Source organism: Pristiophorus japonicus, unplaced genomic scaffold (genome assembly GCF_044704955.1).
Source record: "Pristiophorus japonicus isolate sPriJap1 unplaced genomic scaffold, sPriJap1.hap1 HAP1_SCAFFOLD_572, whole genome shotgun sequence".
NCBI lineage: Eukaryota > Metazoa > Chordata > Chondrichthyes > Pristiophoridae > Pristiophorus > Pristiophorus japonicus.
This window is the reverse complement of record NW_027254480.1, coordinates 12,787-33,063: the sequence shown is the minus strand read 5'-3', so window position 1 is coordinate 33,063 and position 20,277 is coordinate 12,787.

Genomic DNA, 20,277 nt, shown 5'->3' with positions numbered 1-20,277 from the left:
TCAGTTGTTTTGCTGTGCCTTCTCTGAATGTTTTCTTTCAACAAGTTTTTCTTTTTTTTTTAACCACCGGGACCATGTAATTTTTTCTTTTTTAACAAATCTATCCTTTGGGCATTTCCTGGCTCCGCAACTTATCATCCGAATATACGTAATTCAATAAGGTTCACACTCTTAAACTTCCCACATACAGGACAACACTACGAAGGGTTAAAACAAACTTTCATTCTGTTTGAGATAAAACAAACCACAACTCCCCGGCTTTTTTTTTTACAGTAAAAGTCACAGAAGCATTTCTCATTTAAACAGACATTCATAAGAGTCTCTTTTCTTTCCTATTAAATTATTTTTTTTTTTTGATCCATGATTGATCATCTATCCCTATCTAGCTCTAACTATCTTTCCAAGTCGCCGCTTGGTTTGCATCATCGCACAATTTCCCAATCTCTATCCCTATTCTAAGTTTGAAAGGTATTCACCAGATTGTCCTGGATCTCGTTCAGACACTACCTGAGAACCAGCGAGTGGCTAAACTTTCCTCAGACTTTTGAAACCGGGGGAAACTGGAGCAGTATTGAAATCATACTCACTCCAGTGGCCATTTTCCCCTCGTCTCGTCCAAGGCTAGTCTGGCTCTTAATTCGCAAGTTTTCGGCAGTCGTCCGTTGAGATCCCACTTCTGACACCAAATGTTAATTCCTGGATTCTTTTACTTCAATCTGGTTCAGTAAAATTACTGAGTCGAATACCTCTTGTGCTTTGAACAAAGCAGTCTTTATTACCGGCCAGTAAGACCTATCAGACAGAAGATATACTCTCTGGATAGAGCGTACACACTCCCTACGGATAGGTGAAGTTACATCGTAAAGCGTTAACAGTTATACAGTTTTGAAATCAGATAACAAAATATAAATGGATTGACAGTCTAACTCAGTCACTCATTAGTCAATCTATATGAGATGTTCTTCTTGAAAGCTCAAGTATTGCCTCCAAATGTTTCAATCTAATGGTGTGACTATTTACTGAGACCTTGCAATTCTGCAGATGTATTTCATGTTACAATTATATATTATTGGCAGGATTAGTGACTTGAAACCTTGAGACAGACTGTTAGCTATGCTGATGTTGCACTATTTGCAATCTGACATTCTCCCAGCTATTCTTCCATGGCTTATACATTTTCATATATCCCGTTTACTTTACTGTCCTTAATTCCATATATTCCGTTCAGATATTCACAAAGTTAGGACACCAAAACTGCACACAATACTCCAGGTGTGGCCTCACCAAGGCCCTGTACAACTGTAGCAATGCCTCACTGCCCCTGTACTCAAATCCCCTCGCTATGAAAGCCAACATGCCATTTGCTTTCTTAACCGCCTGCTGGACCTGCATGCCAACCTTCAATGACTGATGTACCATGACACCCAGGTCTCGTTGCACCTCCCCTTTTCCTAATCTGTCACCATTCAGATAATAGTCTGTCTCTCTGTTTTTACTACCAAAGTGGATAACCTCACATTTATCCACATTATATTTCATCTGCCATGCATTTGCCCACTCACATAACCTATCCAAGTCACTCTGCAGCCTCAGAGCATCCTCCTCGCAGCTCACACTGCCACGCAACTTAGTGTCATCCGCAAATTTGGAGATACTACATTTAATCCCCTCGTCTAAATCATTAATGTACAATGTAAACAGCTGGGGCCCCAGCACAGAACCTTGCGGTACTCCACTAGTCACTGCCTGCCATTCTGAAAAGTACCCATTTACTCCAACTCTTTGCTTTCTGTCTGCCAACCAGTTCTCAATCCACATCAGCACACTACCCCCAATCCCATGTGCTTTAACTTTGCACATTAATCTATTGTGTGGGACCTTGTCGAAAGCCTTCTGAAAGTCCAAATATACCACATCAACTGGTTCTCCTTTGTCCACTTTACTGGAAACATCCTCAAAAAATTCCAGAAGATTTCTCAAGCATGATTTCCCTTTCACAAATCCATGCTGACTTGGACCAGTCATGTCACCATTTTCCAAATGCGCTGCTATGACATCCTTAATAATTGATTCCATCATTTTACCCACTACTGAGGTCACGCTGACCAATCTATAATTCCCTATTTTCACTCTCCCTCCTTTTTTTAAAAGTGGGGTTACATTGGCTACCCTCCACTCCATAGGAACTATCCAGAGTCAATGGAATGTTGGAAAATGGCTGTCAATGAATCTGCTATTTTCAAGGCCACCTCCTTAAGTACTCTGGGATGCAGTCCATCAGGCCCTGGGGATTTATCGGCCTTCAATCCCATCAATTTCCCCAACACAATTTTCCGACTAATAAAGATTTCCCTCAGTTCCTCCTCCTTACTAGACCCTCTGGCCCCTTTTATATCCGGAAGGTTGTTTGTGTCCTCCTTAGTGAATACCGAACCAAAGTACTTGTTCAATTGGTCTGCCATTTCTTTGTTCCCCGTTATGACTTCCCCTGATTCTGACTGCAGGGGACCTACGTTTGTCTATACTAACCTTTTTCTCTTTCCATACCTATAAATACTTTTGCAATCCGCCTTAATGTTCCCTGCAAGCTACTTCTCGTACTCCATTTTCCCTGCCCTAATCAAACCCTTTGTCCTCCTCTGCTGAGTTCTAAATTTCTCCCAGTCCCCGGGTTCGCTGCAATTTCTGGCCAATTTGTTTGCCACTTCCTTGGCTTTTATACTATCCCTGATTTCCCTAGATAGCCACGGTTGAGCCACCTTCCCTTTTTTATTTTTACACCAGACAGGAATGTACAATTTTTGTAGTTCATCCATGCGGTCTCTAAATGTCTGCCAGTGCCCATCCACAGGCAACCCCTTAAGTATCATTCGCCAATCTATCCTCGCCAATTCACGCCTCATACCTTCAAAATTACCCTTCTTTAAGTTCTGGACCATGGTCTCTGAATTAACTGTTTCATTCTCCATCCTAATGCAGAATTCCACCATATTATGGTCACTCTTCCCCAAGGGGCCTCGCACAATGAGATTGCTAATTAATCCTCTCTCATTACACAACACCCAGTCTAAGATGGCCTCCCCCCTAGTTGGTTCCTCGACATATTGGTTTAGAAAACCATCCCTTATGCACTCCAGGAAATCCTCCTCCACCGTATTGCTTCCAGTTTGGCTAGCCCAATCTATGTGCATATTAAAGTCACCCATTATAACTGCTGCACCTTTATTGCATGCAGCCCTAATTTCCTGTTTGATGCCCTCCCCAACATCACTACTACTGTTTGGAGGTCTGTACACAACTCCCACGAACGTTTTTTGCCCTTTAGTGTTCTGCAGCTCTACCCATATAGATTCCATATCATCTAAGCTAATGTGTTTCCTATTGCATTAATCTCCTCTTTAAGCAGCAATGCTACCCCACCTCCTTTTCCTTTTATTCTATCGTTCCTGGATGTTGAGTTCCCAGCCCTGATCATCCTGGAGCCACGTCTCCGTAATCCCAATCACATCATATTTGTTAACATATATTTGCACAGTTAATTCATCCACCTTATTGCGGATACTCCTTGCATTAAGACAAAAAGCCTTCAGGCTTTTTTTTTAACACCCTTTGTTCTTTTAGAATTTTGCTGTACAGTGGCCCTTTTTGTTCTTTGCCTTGAGGAGGAATTCATAGAATGCATACGGCATAGTTTCTTAGAACAGTATGTTACAGAACCTACAAGGGAGCAAGCTATCTTAGATCTGGTCCTGTGTGCTGAGACAGGAATAATAAACGTTCTCCTAGTAAAAGATCCTCTCGGAATGATTGATCACAGTATGGTTGAATTTGTAATACAGATTGAGGGTGAGGAAGTAGTGTCTCAAACGAGCGTACTATGCTTAAAAAAGGGGACTACAGTGGGATGAGGGCAGAGTTAGCTAAAGTAGACTGGGAACAGAGACTAAACGGTGGCACAATTGAGTTACAGTGAAGGACTTTTAAGGAGCTCTTTCATAGTGCTCAACAAAAATATATTCCAGTGAAAAAGAAGGGTGGTAAGAGAAGGGATAACCAGCCGTGGATAACCAAGGAAATAAAGGAGAGTATCAAATTAAAAACCAATGCGTATAAGGTGGCCAAGGTTAGTGGGAAACTAGAAGATTGGGAAAATTTTAAACGACATCAAAGAATGACTAAGAAAGCAATAAAGAAGGGGAAGATAGATTATGAATGTAAACTTGCACAAAACATAAAAACAGATAGTAAAAGCTTTTACAGATATATAAAATGGAAAAGAGTGACTAAAGTAAATGTTGGTCCCTTACAAGATGAGAAAGGGGATTTAATAATGGGAAATGTGGAAATGGCTGAGACCTTAAGCAATTATTTTGCTTCGGTCTTCACAGTGGAAGACACAAAAACCATGCCAAAAATTGCTGGTCACGGGAATGTGGGAAGGGAGGACTTTGAGATAATCACTTTCACTAGGGGGGTAGTGCTGGACAGGCTAATGGGACTCAAGGTAGACAAGTCCCCTGGTCCTGATGAAATGCATACCACGGTATTAAAAGAGATGGCGGAAGTAATAGCAAATGCTTTCGTTATAATCTACCAAAATTCTCTGGACTCTGGGGAGGTGCCGTTGGATTGGAAAGCAGCTAATGTAACGCCTCTGTTTAAAAAAGGGGGCAGACAAAAAGCAGGTAACTATAGGCCGGTTAGTTTAACATCTGTAGTGGGGAAAATGCTTGAAGCTATCATGAAGGAAGAAATAGCGGAACATTTAGATAGGAATACTGCCATCAAGCAGACGCAAGATGGATTCATGAAGGGGAAACTATGTGTAACTAATTTATTGGAATTCTTTGAGGATATAAAGAGCATGATGGATAGAGGTGTACCGATGGATGTGGTGTATTTAGATTTCCAAAAGGCATTCGATAAGGTGCCACACAAAAGGTTACTGCAGAAGATAAATGTACGCGGAGTCAGAGGAAATGTATTAGCATGGATCGAGAATTGGCTGGCTAACAGAAAGCAGAGAGTCGGGATAAATGGGTCCTTTTCGGGTTGGAAATCGGTGGTTAGTGGTGTGCCACAGGGATCGGTGCTGGGACCACAACTGTTTACAATATACATAGATGACCTGGAAGAAGGGACTGAGTGTAGTGTAACAAAATTTGCAGATGACACAAAGATTAGTGGGAAAGCGGGTTGTGTGAGGACACAGAGAGGCTGCAAAGAGATTTAGATAGGTTAAGTGAATGGGCTAAGATTTGGCAGATGGAATACAATGTCGGAAAATGTGAGTTCATCCACCTTGGGACAAAAAACAGTAAAAGGGAATATTATTTGAAAGGGGAGAAATTACAACATGCTGCAGTGCAAAGGGACCTGGGGGTCCTCGTCCATGAATCCCAAAAAGTTAGTTTGCAGGTGCAGCAGGTAATCAGGAAGGCAAATGGAATGTTGGCCTTCACTGCGAGAGGGATGGAGTAAAAAGCAGGGAGGTCCTACTGCAACTGTACAGGGTATTGTTGAGGCCGCACCTGGAGTACTGCGTGCAGTTTTGGTCACCTTTCTTAAGGAAGGATATATTAGCTTTGGAAGGGGTACAGAGACGATTCACAAGGCTGATTCTGGAGAAAAGGGGGTTACGTTATGATGATAGATTGAGTAGACTGGGTCTTTACTCGTTGGGAGTTCAGAAGGATGAGGGGTGATCTTATAGAAACATTTAAAATAATGAAGGGGATAGACAGGATAGAGGCAGAGAGGTTGTTCCACTGGTCGGGGAGACTAGAACTAGGGGGCACAGCCTCAAAATACGGGGGAGCCAATTTAAAACCGAGTTGAGAAGGAATTTGTTCTCCCAGAGGGTTGTGAATCTGTGAAATTCTCTGCCCAAGGAAGCAGTTGAGGCTAGCTCATTGAATATATTCAAATCACAGATAGATAGATTTTTAACCAGTCAGGGAATTAAGGGTTATGGGGAGTGGGCGCATAAGTGGAGCTGAGTCCACGGCTCGATCAGCTGTGATCTTGTTGGGTGGCGGAGCAGGCTCGAGGGGCTAGATGGCCCACTCCTGTTCCTAATTCTTATGTTCTTCTGTTCTTATGTTCTTATTAATGTTGGGGAAGTCCAGAACCAGGGGTCACAGTCTTAGGATAAGGGTAAGCCATTTAGGACCGAGATGAGGAGAAACTTCTTCACCCAGAGAGTGGTGAATCTGTGGAATTCTCTACCACAGAAAGTTGCTGAGGCCAATTCACTAAATATATTCAAAGAGGAAATAGATGTCGTCCTTACTACTCGTGGGATCAAGGGGTATGGTGAGAAAGCAGGAATGGGGTACTGAAGTTGCATGTTCAGCCATGTACTCATTGAATGGCGGTGCAGGCTCGAAGGTCCGAATGGCCGACTCCTGCACCTATTTTCTATGTTTCTATCAATATTGAATAAATCAGCTTGGTTCAAACACAGTGTGTCGAATGTTTGATTTCTCCATAATAATAACTAATTAATGTTCTGTTACCAACTGTTCCATTTTGGGCCTTTTCTTACTGTAGATTATTTCACTTCTACCCCAGTTGATCTTTTATGATATCAAATACCGAGGTTGTTCTCTATGAGTATACGGCTTGTGGGTGTCATAAACTGAACCGGAATGTTTCACATTATACTTATATGACATTCCTTTCAAGCAACCATTGAAAGTACTATGTTGCTTAAGATTGGAAATCTATTATTTTGTACATTGTTTAACGCTTTTTGAATGTAGTTACTATATGTAATCGTCTTTGAAATGTGTGATCTTATTAACTGTCTTTCCTGATGTAATAGTTTTGTTGATATAATTTCTTGTTACTAACATAGCTTGCAGAATTTCTTGTATCAAGATAATTGTTTAAATACTTCCATTATCGGGTCTTTAGCTCCTCCATTGATCCCTGTGAACAACCTTTGATTCGGGACTGGGTTTGGGAGCGGGTTTAGGGTTTAGTGGTTGTGGTTATTTGTTAGGATTGGGGTTAGTGGTTGGGATAGTCAGTCGGATATTAGGCACCTTGGAATCCCTGGCCAAAGTCTACCATAAGCGAAGGAAGAGTTTCCAGGAGGGCACTGAACACCTCGAGCCTCCTCGCCGAGAGCATGCAGATATCAAGTGCAGGCAGCAGAAAGAGCGTGCACAAACCAGTCCCACCTACCCGTTCCTTCAACGACTATCTGCCCCATCTGTGACAAGTCAGTGGCTCTCGTATTGGACTGTTCAGCCACCAAAGAACTTACTACAGGAGTGGAAGCAAGTCTTCCTTGATTCCGAGGAACAGCCTATGATGATGAGTAATTAACACAGAAACCATTGTTGACAATATAAATCACTGGACGTGTCCTTTTCCATTTCATGCCTTTAACCTCATGCAGACGAGTCACAAACCTGCCTCACAAACTGTTCATTCAAAGAACCTTCTTTCCTGCAAGCCTCATTTCCTCCCTTCTCTACAAATCTCACCGAACATTTAATTAGGGACATTAGATTTTGGTATTTTGGAACAAAAACAGACGGATACGTTTGCTGTGCTGGTTACATCAAATTATCAGCCTGTCTGAAAAGTGCTTCTGACAATAACCTATTACAAAATTGAAAAAAATCGAAAAGCAAATTATAATTTAAATGGAGAAAAATTGCAAAGTGCTGCAATACAGAGGGAGTTGGGGGTCCTTGTGTATGAAACACAAAGCGTTAGTATGCAAGTACAGCAAGTAATCAGGAAGGCAAATGGAATGATGACTTTTATTGAAAGGGGGATGGATTAGAAAAGCTGAGAATTCCTGCTGCAACTGCACAAGGTATTGGTGAATCCAAACCAAGAGTACTGCATACAGTTTTCATCTCCGTATTTAAGGAGGAATATACTTGCATTGGAGGTGGTTCAGAGAAAGTTCACTGGGTTGATTGCAGTGATGAGGTGATTGACTTATGAAGATAGGTTGAGTAGGCTGGGCCTATGCTCATTGGAGTTCAGAAGAATGAGAGGTGATCTTATTGAAAAATATAGGATCATGAGGAAGCTCGACAATATGCTTGCAGAGAGGATATTTCCACGCACAGGGGAAACTAAAACTAGGGGGCAAAGTCTCTGAATAAGGGACCGCCCATTTAAAACTGAGATGAGGAGGAATTTCTTCTCTCAGATGGTTGTAAATCTGTGGAATTCTCTGCCCCCGAGAGCTGTGGAGGCTCGGTCATTGAATAAATTTAAGGCGGAGATACATAGATTTTTCAGCAATAAGGGAATAAAGGGTTATGGGGAACGGGCAGGAAAGTGGAGCTGAGTCCATGATCAGATCAGCCATGAGGGGCCAGGTGACCGACTCCTGTTCCTACTTCTTATGTTCCTGTACCAGGCCCCATCAGTCACCATGTGATTCCACCGTCATATCTTCATCCATTACTCAGCTTTTGCCCTCAGCAGAGCTGGTTTGATCATCATGACCATTGCCCACACTAAGACTCTCTAATTCCCGAATGGTGCACAAAGGCCAGCATGGACTGATTATTCCGAATTGCCCATTTGTGTGTCGTAAATCCTATGTAATTTTGTAGTCTCAGTGTAAGTGGTCCCTGGATTTGGTGCCTCAGTGTAACTGGTCCAAGGATCTCGTGTCGCAGTGTAAGTGGTCCCTGGATTTGGTGTCTCAGTGTAAGTGGTCCCTGGATTTGGTGTCACAATGCGAGTAGTTTTTGGATTTGTTGTCGAAAGCACCTCGTCACTGGGACTGAGTGCAAACCCGCAGCCCAGCATTGCATTCAGCACAGAATGATCCCACTCAGTCTATTCCCAATTAACACGGTCCACATTAATTCAACAGAAACAACCCAGTGCCCACAAGTAACTGCTGCCCCGCATTTAACTTCAGTGAATTATAAACATTTTAAAATAAAAATGAACCGCATCATAGCACAACAGAGGAGATTAATTTCAGTAAATCCCTTTCACTCATACACCTCCTTCCCCCCGACTCTTCAACTCCCTCTCTAAATACAACTCCTCACCCCAGCTCCTCTTTCCCACTGGAGGTAAATCTCAGGAGCTTCTGTGTGACGGTGTGATGATCACTGGACAATAAAGCGCAGAGACGGCGGGGAGGGGGGGTGGGGGCCGCTCATTATCCTCGATTTGATTTAATCCGCTTTCCCACTGATTACTGCAGACAGACATGGTCACCTTGTAACAGAATGGTCAATGTGACGTCACCTTTTGAACAAGAGCACACAAGACAATGTGTTAGCAATAAATGGTAAAGTTATTAAACACCCCGCAATTGCATTGTAAACAGAATGGAAATAAATTGTTGGAAAATAATTGGTGAAGATAATTATTTATCTCTGTGGAATTGACTAGCAAACATTAAGAGTGTCGTGTTTTGTTTACAAACACACATAAATATTTATATATATGGCAAAGACTCTGTGTTTGCCCTTTTCAGTTGTTCTGCTCAACCCGACCGTTTTTACGATGTGCAATTTAGGACCCTGCGGCAGCCCATCCGGCGGTGCTTGCCGGGTCAGGATATAAAGAGACCGTGCGCTGTTCCTCCTCCCACTGCCTGGGGGAATGGGGCAGGTATTTAAAGGGACAGGGACTCCCCTTTCTCTGCTTCTTTATAGTTAAAGGGACAGTCCAGTTCATCTTGGGGTGTCGGAGGACTTCACTAACCGAGCTCCCATTGACAGTCGCTCCCTTCTGTACTGTGCAGTGATTGTAAAGCTGTCCATTTCAGTTACTTGAACATTTCTAAAATATCTCACTGATTTTGATGACCCAATTGTATAATTTGGAAAGAGCCCAGAATTGTGCAGTGTGAGGAAGATTTCATTTAAAGGTGGAGTAAAATTTGTTTCAAAATATTCTGTTCTAATCCTTCCCCAACCCCCCAAATTTTAGAACAGTACAATACTGACTGGGAAGGTCCCAAGTTCAATCTTTGATCTGGGCTGTTGGTTGACCTCAGCCAAGGCAGCAGTTCAGGGGTTATAATTGTCCTCAATACCATTGGGCTAAATAAGAGTAAAAATCAGACACTGCCCCTGCTCTTCAGACCGATCAAGTGACGTCAACTGGGAAGTGTGTGGATGTCATTTGAGGACAGGATTTGAGGCTGTGATGCCTACCAAAGTGGGAATCCTGCTGGCACTCACTGTGTCGACTGACAGTGAAGCACGAGAGGTTTTCTAATGTCTGTGGAATTGCACCCAGCCAGATTCAGCACTTTCTGGAGATAATACATCTCAGGCGATGAAAGGAATGTTGAATTTAGAGAGTGAGGATGGAGGGTAGAGTCTTGAATAAGGAATTTACAGCTTAGGGGGGACAGGAGAGGACAGGATGTTCTGTAGAATCTGGAATAGTGTGTTCTGAATTTCAATCCTTTACTTAAAGTAACAACGTTTGTAACCACCATTTGCATGGTATTAGAAGAGGAGGATCTGCAGCTGGGAAACTCAAACCGGACATCACGTCAAGATTTGAGATATTCTCTGGATTGATTAGGATCACCTTATCATCAGCCTTTGTAAAAACACCAATCACAGCGGGGAGAAACAGGACACATGTTTTGTGTGTGAATGTACCTTCAACCAATCGTTCAGCCTGTAAGACTCGTGCGCCCACCTGACTCAACACTGTAAATGTAGGGACAGTGGGAATGGATGCTGTTGCACGTGGACAGTGATTCAGTCGCTCATCTCACCAATTGACATTCGAGGCGTTAGATAACAGACTTTCTCCTGTGAATATAGAGCTAGGTTATTCGGCTGTGATGTGTTTACTTATTCATCTAGTTGATTCTAAACCTTTGCCAATTATTTGATGTGATTGGTTTAGAGAGAGATGCTGTGGGGTGTTGTGGAAAAATATTTCCGAGATTGTATAATATATAAAAAGAGGTTTATTAAATCGGAGACAAAGCTTTGGGAGAAGTGTTAGATACCCCTGTCTCTGAACCAGCTTCTCAATTTGATATCTCCAGTGAGGTTCTTTTATCTTACAAATTACGTCACTTTACATCACGTGCTTTAGCACTAGTCCTTAAGTCGCATTACAAAGTTTACAAAGCTTTTCATACAATTACTGTCCAAGGCTGAGCTCTTGATATAAACCAGCCTCGCATTGTGACAGGAATTATATACATCCAAGAGGACTAGTTCCCCTTTTATCAACAAAAAAACAAGTGGCAGGCTTTTTGGCAAAATAGGTCAATTTCGCTGTAAAACTGAACCCAGCCAGAGTCAGTACCTTCAGGGGAGGGGAACCAGTGAGTGTAGAACTGAACCCAGCCAGAGTCAGTACCTTCAGGGGAGGGGAGAAATGGGAGGGAGGGGAAGCATGGAGTATAGAACTGAACACATCCACAGAAGGTACCTTCAGGTTCACTCCCTGGTTCCTCTCCTGTCTGGTGTAGAAATCCCCTCAGCACGGGAATGGAGACAAGTCCAGACCAAAACTGTGCGCAGTACTCCAGCTGTGGTCTTACCAATAACCTGTACAGTTGTAGCAGGACTTCGACTTTTATACTCCGTCCCCTTGCAATAAAGGCCAGAATTCCATTTGCCTTCCTGATCACTTGCTGTACATACATACTAACTTTTTGAGTTTCATGTACAAGAACCCCCAGATCCCTCTGTATAACAGTATTTTGTAATCATCCATTTAAATAATAATTTGCTTTGTTATTTCTCCTACCAAAAGGAGATAACCTGACATTTTACCATATTGTCGTCCATCTGCCAGATTTTTGCCCACTCATTGAGCCTGTCTATATCCCTTTGTAGATTCTTTGCGTCCTCCACACAACTTGCTTTCCCACCTATCTTTGTATCATCAATAATTTGGTTGCGTTACACTCGGTGCCTTCACCCAAGTCATTAATATCAATTATAAATAGTTGATGTCCCAGCACTGATCCCTGCGGCACCCCACTAGTTACAGTTTGCCAAACTGAAAATGACCCATTTATCACGACTCTGTTTTGTGTGTTACCCAATCCTCGATCCATGCTGATATATTATCAACAACCCCGTGAGCTTTTAGCTTGTGCAGTAACCTTATCGAATACTTTCTGGAAATCCAAATATACATCAACGGGTTGTCCTTTATCCACTCTGCTCGTTACATCTTGAAACAACTCCAGCAAATTTGTCAAACATGATTTCCCTTTCATAAAACTATGCTGACTCTGCTTGACTGCAATATGATTTTCTAAATGTCCTGCTACTACTTCCTAAATGATGGACTCCAGTATTTTCCCATTGATAGATGGTAGGCTAACTGGTCTATAGTTTCCTGCTTTCTGTCTCCCTCCTTTCTTAAATAGGGATGTTAGATTTGCAGTTTTCCAGTCCACTGGGACCTCTCCAGAATTCAGGGAATATTGGTAAGATTGCAACCAGTGCATCCACTATCTCTGCAGCCACTTCTTTTAAGACCCTGGGATGCATGTCATCAGGTCCAGGAGACTTGTCCACCTTTAATCCCATTAGTTTGCTTCCTACTTTATCTCTAGTGATAGTGATTCTTTTAAGGCCCCCACCCCCCACAATAACTCCTTTAACAACTATTGGGATGTTTTTAGTGTCCTCTACCGTGAAGACCGATAGAAAATATCTGTTCAAAGTCGCTGCCATTTCCGTGTTTCCCATGATTAATTCTCCAGTCTCATCTTCTAAGGGACCAACGTTTACTTTAGCTACTCGTTTCTTTTTTACATACCTGTAGAAGCTCTTACTGTCTTTTTATATTTCTTACTCGTTTGATCTCGTATGCTATCATCTCTGTCTTTATCATTATTATTAGTCCTCCTTCGCTGGTTTCTAAACATTTCTCAATCCTCTGGCCTTCCACTGTCCTTTGCAACATTGTATGCTTTTTTTTCCAATTTGATACCATCCTTTACTTCCTTACTTCGCCAGGGATGGTTCATCCTTTTCTTAGCATCTTTATTTCTCTGCTGAGATTATGAAATATCTCCTTAAATGTTTGTCTTACCCTTGAACATATTTTCCCAGTCCACTTGGTGTCAGTGATAAGGGTTGGTTTATATCACATGGGAGGAGATTGGTGTGAGTGACTGTGGGGTTGGGTCAACCTTCTTTGACCTGACCAAGGCCATTGACACTGTCAACCGTGAGGGATTATCGGGTGTACTCTTCAAATTCGGCTGTCCTCAAAAATGTGTCACCATCCTCCACTTGCTTGGTGATAACATGCAAGCTGTGATCCTGAGCAATGGATCCACCACAGACCCAATTCATGTACGGACCGGGGTGAAGCAAGGCTGTGTCACTGCACCCACGCTCTTCTCCATCTTCCTTACTGCATTGCTACATCTCACCGTCAGTAAGTTTCCCGCTGGAGTGGAGATAATCTACAGAATAAATGGGAAACTGTTCAACCTCCAGCACCTTCAGACCAGATCCAAGGTCGTGCCATCCTCTGTCATCGAATTACAATATGCAGATGATGCTTGTGTCTGCGCTCACTCAGAGGACGAGCTCTAAACCTTCGTCAACACATTCACCGTAGTGTCTGAGAGCATATGCTTTACGCTAAACATCTCTGTAAAAGAAAGGTGCTCTATCAACTTATCCCCGCCATACAGCACTGCCTTCACCCCCACCCCACCGTGGATGATCAAAATCCATGATGATGCCTTTGGCAAAATGGTCCATTTTTCATACCTCGGGAGCCTACTGTCAACAAGGGCACATATCAATGACTAGGGCCAACACCACCTTCTGTGTGTCAGCACAGCCTTTGGTCACCTAAGGCATAGAGTGTTTGAAGACCAGAACCGTAAAACCGGCACAAAGCTCATGGTCTACCGAGCAGTAGTGATACCTGCCCTCAGACACGCTTCTCAGACATGGACTATGTACAGCAGGCACATCAAAGCACTGGAGAAATAACATCAACGCTGCCTTCGGAAGATCCTGCTAATCCATTGGCAGGATAGACGCACCAACGTCTGTTCTCTCACAGACCAACATCCTCAGCACTGAAGCATTGACCTCGCTCGATCAGCTACGATGGATGGGACACATCGTCCACATGCCCGATACGAGACTCCCAAAGCAAAGTCTCTACTTGGAGCTTCAACATGGCAAGCGAGCCCCGGGAGCCGAGGAAACGCTTCAAGGACACCTTCAAGGCCTCCTTGAAGTTCACCGACACCTGGGAATCCCTGGCACAAGATCGCTCAAAGAATAATCCGTGAGGGCGTCGAACACTTCGAGTCTCTCCACCTGGAGCAAGTGGAGACCAAGCGCAGACAGCGGGAGGAGCGCAGGACAACCCAAGCACTTCAACAAACCGTCACTTCAACCAACGTACTTTCAACCACCATCTGTCCAACCTGCGACAGAGACTGTAGCTCCTGCATTGGACTTAACAGAGATCTGAGATAATATTTGTAATGTGGAAGCAAGTCATCCTCGACTCCAAGGGACTGCCTATGATGTTGGTTGGTTTATATCAGACAGGAGGGGATTGGTTTCAGTGACTGTGGGGTGGGTTTATATCAGACAGGAGGGTATTGGTATCAGTGACTGTGGGGTTGGTTTATATCAGACAGGAGGGGATTGGTGTCAGTGACTGTGGGGTGGGTTTATATCAGACAGGAGGGGATTGGTGTCAGTGACTGTTGGGTGGGTTTATATCAGACAGGAGGGGATTGGTGACATGGAATCATAGCAGTTTACAACACAGAAGGAAGCCATTTGGCCTCGTGTGTCTGAAAAAGAGCTATCCAGCCTAATCCCACTTTCCAGCTCTTAGTTCATAGCCCTGTAGGTTACGGCACTTCCAGTGCATTTTCAAGTACTTCGGTAAAGGCGCTGAGGGTTTCTGCCTCTACTTTCAGGCAGTAAGTTCCAGACTCTGGAGGTTATGCTAGGACTGTGTAAAAGATTAGTTAGACCACAGCTAGAGTATTCGTACAGTTCTGGTCACCACATTGCAGGAAATATATCTTTGCACTGGAGAGGGTACAGATGAGATTTACAAGGATGTTGCCTGGACTGAAGAATTTTAGCTGAAGAATTTTAGATGTGGTGGTGTTATTTTCTTTGGAATAGAGGCTGAGGATAGAATTGCATACAAAATTATGGAGGGTCCCAGATGGAGTGGATAGGAAGGACATAAGAACATAAGGAGCAATAAATAGGAGTAGGCCATCGGACCCCTCGAGCCCACTCCGCCATGGCTGATCTGATCTTGGTCCCAACTCCACTTTCCTGCCCTCTCGCATAAACCGTTGACTTCTTTATCTATCAAAACTCTGTCTATCTCCACCTTAAATATGTTCAATGACCCAGCCTCCACAGTTCTCTGGGGCAGAGAATTCCAAAGATTCACGACCCTCTGGGAGAGAAATTCTTCCTCATTTCCATTTTAAATGGACAACCCCTTATTTTGAAACTATGCACCCTAGTTCTAGTTTCCCTCACGAGGGGAAACAGCCTCTCTGCATCCACCCTGTCAAGCCCCCTCAGCATCTTATACATTTCAATATCACCTCTCAGTCTTCTAAACTCCAATGAGTACAGGCTCAACCTATCTTCATATGACATCCCCTTCATCTCAGGAATCAACCTTGTGAACCTTCTCTGAACTGACCTATTTCCCTTCGCAGAGAGGTCAATAACCAGGGGGCACAGATTTAAAGTAATTGGTAGAAGGATTAGAGGGGAGTTGAGCAGAAACTTTTCACCCTGAGGGTGGTGGGGGTCTGGAACTCACTGCCTGAAAGGGTGGTAGAGGCAGAAACCCTCACCACATTTGAAACATACTTGGATATGCACTGGAAGTGTCATAACCCACAAGACTGTGGAGCAAGAGCTGGAAAGTGGGATTAGGCTGGATAGCTCTTTTTCGACCGGTACAGACACAGTGGGCCGAATGGCCTCCTTCTGTGCTGTAAATGTCTATGATTCTGTGGTAGTTGAAATCCCCGACTATTGCTGCCCTGTGGTTTTGGAATTCTCAGAAACCTTCCTCCATATTTGCTTTTCTATCTCCCTCTGACTGTTTATAGTACACTCCCAACATTGTGATTGCCCCGCTTTTGTTCATCAGTTCAAAACATATGGCCTCATTTGATGATCCTTCCAAGATCTCATCCCTCCTCACTGCTGTAACAACACCTCAGCTTATCTGCCTTATCCGCTAGACTTCTTGCATTGAAGTATATACCATTAAGCACGGCCAAACTCCTTTGTTGTCGATTTTCTAGCCTTTGTTTCCTCTGCCTTCCAAACTCATTTACGAATTTTCTGCTCCCATTTCCAAGCTTTGCTTCTCTCCCTCCTGAATCTACGCTCAGGTTCCCATCTCCCTGCCAAGCAAGTTTAAACCCTCCCCAACAGCATTAGCAAACCCCGGGAGGATAATGGTAGGGGCCCTGTTGAGGTGTGACCTTATCAGACTTCTACAGTCCCGAGCCCCTCAGGAATCTGTCTGTTCATCCTCGCCCCTCAGAATGTCCTGCAGTCTCTCAATGATATCCTTGACCCTGGCACCAGAAAGACAACCTACCATCCTGGAGTTATGTCGGTGGCCACAGAAAGGCCTGTCTGTTCCTGTAACTATTGAAACCTCTTTCCCTATTGCCGACCTGACCTTGCCCTTGCCCCCGTTCCGTACAGTTGAGCCACCCATGATGCCTTGGACTTGGCTCTGGCTGTACTCCCTGAGGAACCACCAGTACAGAGAGAGAGATGCACTGAGAGGTGTCCTGCACCACCTGCCTGGTCCTCCATGTCTGTCTGGGCAGTCACCCATTCCTCTCTGCCTGCACACTCTTATGCTGCGAGGTGACGACCCCCTGAAAGGTGCTATCCACGTAGCTCTCAGCCTCGCGGATGCAGTGACACTCGCTGCTGCTCAAGCTCCGAAATCCAGAGATCGAGCTCCTCCAGATGACGACACTTATTGCACATGTATTTGACCAGGACACGAGAAGCGTGGTTGTTCCACAATGACAGGGTTTCATCTGTTTGAACAAAAACAACTCCACTGTTATTCCCTGAAATAATCCCCGCTGCCCGGCCTGAATGAATCCATGTAATTCCCAAACGCTGCAATGTTTGCTCCATCTCTTGAAATGCATGACTCCCCCAGCCAAAGTGCCTTGCCCCAGTCCCAGTGCATGCCGCCCGCAGCCAAAGTTCCTTATCCCAGTCGCAATATTTGCCTTACCCGAGTCCCAGTGCCTTAGCCCAGTCCCAGTGCATGCCTCCCCCAGCCGAAGTGCCTTACGCCAGTCCCAGTGCATTCCTCCCCCAGCAGAAGTGCCTTACCCCAGTCCCAGTACATTCCTCCCCCAGTCCTGTTTCTCAGCACCACCTGCATGGAATGATTCAGGGGGTGGTGGGAAGGCTAGACAGTGGGCGGGGCTTGTCGCCTGTCGGTCACAAAGTGCAGAACTAATAGTTCCCTTGGGTTAAATAAATTCCGGGGGAGGGTCGGGGGGGTCACACAGCCCGAGTGCGGGCCCAGGCCACGACTCACAGCCCGCAGGCCCCGTGTTCACCCCCCAGTTCCAGGCCCGGCACACACTATTGGGCCAGCCTGGACTCACCCTATTGGGCCAGCACAAAAGACCCAATATAAAGAGAGACAGGGTCCAGTGCAATATATACAGAGACAGGGTCTAGTGTAATATAAACAGAGACAGGGTGTAGTGTAATATAAACAGAGACAGGGTCTAGTGTAATATAAACAGAGACAGGGTCTAGTGTAATATAAACAGAGACAGGGTCTCGTGTAATATAAACAGAGACAGGGTCTAGTGTAATATAAACAGAGACAGGGTCTAGTGTAATATAAACAGAGACAGGGTGTAGTTTAATATAAACAGAGACAGGGCCCAGTGTAATATAAACAGAGACAGGGTCTAGTGTAACATAAACAGAGACAGGGCCCAGTGTAATATAAACAGGGACAGGGTCTAGTGTAATATAAACAGAGACAGGGTCTAGTGTAATATAAACAGAGACCAGGTGTAGTGTAATATAAACAGAGACCAGGTGTAGTGTAATATAAACAGAGACCGGGTCTAGTGTAATATAAATAGGGACAGGGTGTAGTGTAATATAAACATAGACAGGGTCTAGTGTAATATAAACAGGGACAGGGCCTAGTGTAATATAAACAGAGACAGGGTCTAGTGTAATATAAACAGGGACAGGGCCTAGTGTATTATAAACAGAGACAGGGTCTAGTGTAATATAAACAGAGACAGGGTGTAGTGTAATATAAACAGGGACAGGGCCTAGTGTAATATAAACAGAGACAGGGTCTAGTGTAATATAAACAGGGACAGGGTCTAGTGTAATATAAACAGAGACAGGGTCTAGTGTAATATAAACAGAGACAGGGTCTAGTGTAATATAAACAGAGACAGGGTCTAGTGTAATATAAACAGAGACAGGGTCTAGTGTAATATAAACAGAGACAGGGTCTAGTGTAATATAAACAGAGACAGGATCCAGTGTAATATAAACAGAGACAGGATCTAGTGTAATATAAACAGAGACAGGGTGTAGTGTAATATAAACAGAGACAGGGTCCAGTGTAATATAAACAGGGACAGGGCCTAGTGTAATATAAACAGAGACAGGGGTCTAGTATAATATAAACAGGGACAGGGTCTAGTGTAATATAAACAGAGACAGAGTCTAGTGTAATATAAACAGAGACAGGATCTAGTGTAATATAAACAGTGCCTAGTGTAATATAAACAGTGTCAGGGCCCAGTGTAATATAAACAGAGACAGGGCCCAGTGTAATATAAACAGAGACAGGGTCTAGTGTAATATAAACAGTGTCACGGCCCAGTGTAATATAAACAGAGACAGGGTCTAGTGTAATATAAACAGAGACAGGATCTTGTGTAATATAAACAGTGTCAGGGCCCAGTGTAATATAAACAGAGACAGGGTCCAGTGTAATATAAACAGAGACAGGGCCCAGTGTAATATAAACAGTGTCAGGGCCCAGTGTAACATAAACAGTGTCAGGGCCCAGTGTAATATAAACAGAGACAGGGTGTAGTGTAATATAAACAGAGACAGAGCCCAGTGTAATATAAACAGAGACAGGGTCCAGTGTAATATAAACAGAAACAGGGCCCAGTGTAATATAAACAGTGTCCGGGCCCAGAGTAATATAAACAGAGACAGGGTGTAGTGTAATATAAACAGAGACAGGGCCCAGTGTAATATAAACAGAGACAGGGCCCAGTGTAATATAACCAGTGTCACGGCCCAGTGTAATATAAACAGGGACAGGGTATAGTGTAATATAAACAGAGGCAGGGTCTAGTGTAATATAAACAGAGACAGGGTCTAGTGTAATATAAACAGAGACAGGGTCTAGTGTAATATAAACAGAGACAGGGTCTAGTGTAATACAAACAGAGACATGATCTAGTGTAATATAAACAGTGTCTAGTGTAATATAAACAGTGTCAGGTCCCAGTGTAATATAAACAGAGACAAGGGTCCAGTGTAATATAAACAGAGACAGGGCCCAGTGTAATATAAACAGTGTCCGGGCCCAGTGTAATATAAACAGAGACAGGGTCTAGTGTAATATAAACAGAGACAGGGTCTAGTGTAATATAAACAGAGACAGGGTGTAGTTTAATATAAACAGAGACAGGGCCCAGTGTAATATAAACAGAGACAGGGTCTAGTGTAACATAAACAGAGACAGGGCCCAGTGTAATATAAACAGGAACAGGGTCTAGTGTAATATAAACAGAGACAGGGCCCAGTGTAATATAAACAGGGACAGGGTCTAGTGTAATATAAACAGAGACAGGGTGTAGTGTAATATAAACAGGGACAGGGCCTAGTGTAATATAAACAGAGACAGGGTCTAGTGTAATATAAACAGGGACAGGGTCTAGTGTAATATAAACAGAGACAGGGCCCAGTGTAATATAAACAGTGTCCGGGCCCAGTGCAATATAAACAGAGACAGGGTGTAGTGTAATATAAACAGAGACAGGGCCCAGTGTAATATAAACAGAGACAGGGTCTAATGTAATATAAACAGTGTCACGGCCCAGTGTAATATAAACAGAGACAGGGTCTAGTGTAATATAAACAGAGACAGGGTGTAGTTTAATATAAACAGAGACAGGGCCCAGTGTAATATAAACAGAGACAGGGTCTAGTGTAACATAAACAGAGACAGGGCCCAGTGTAATATAAACAGGAACAGGGT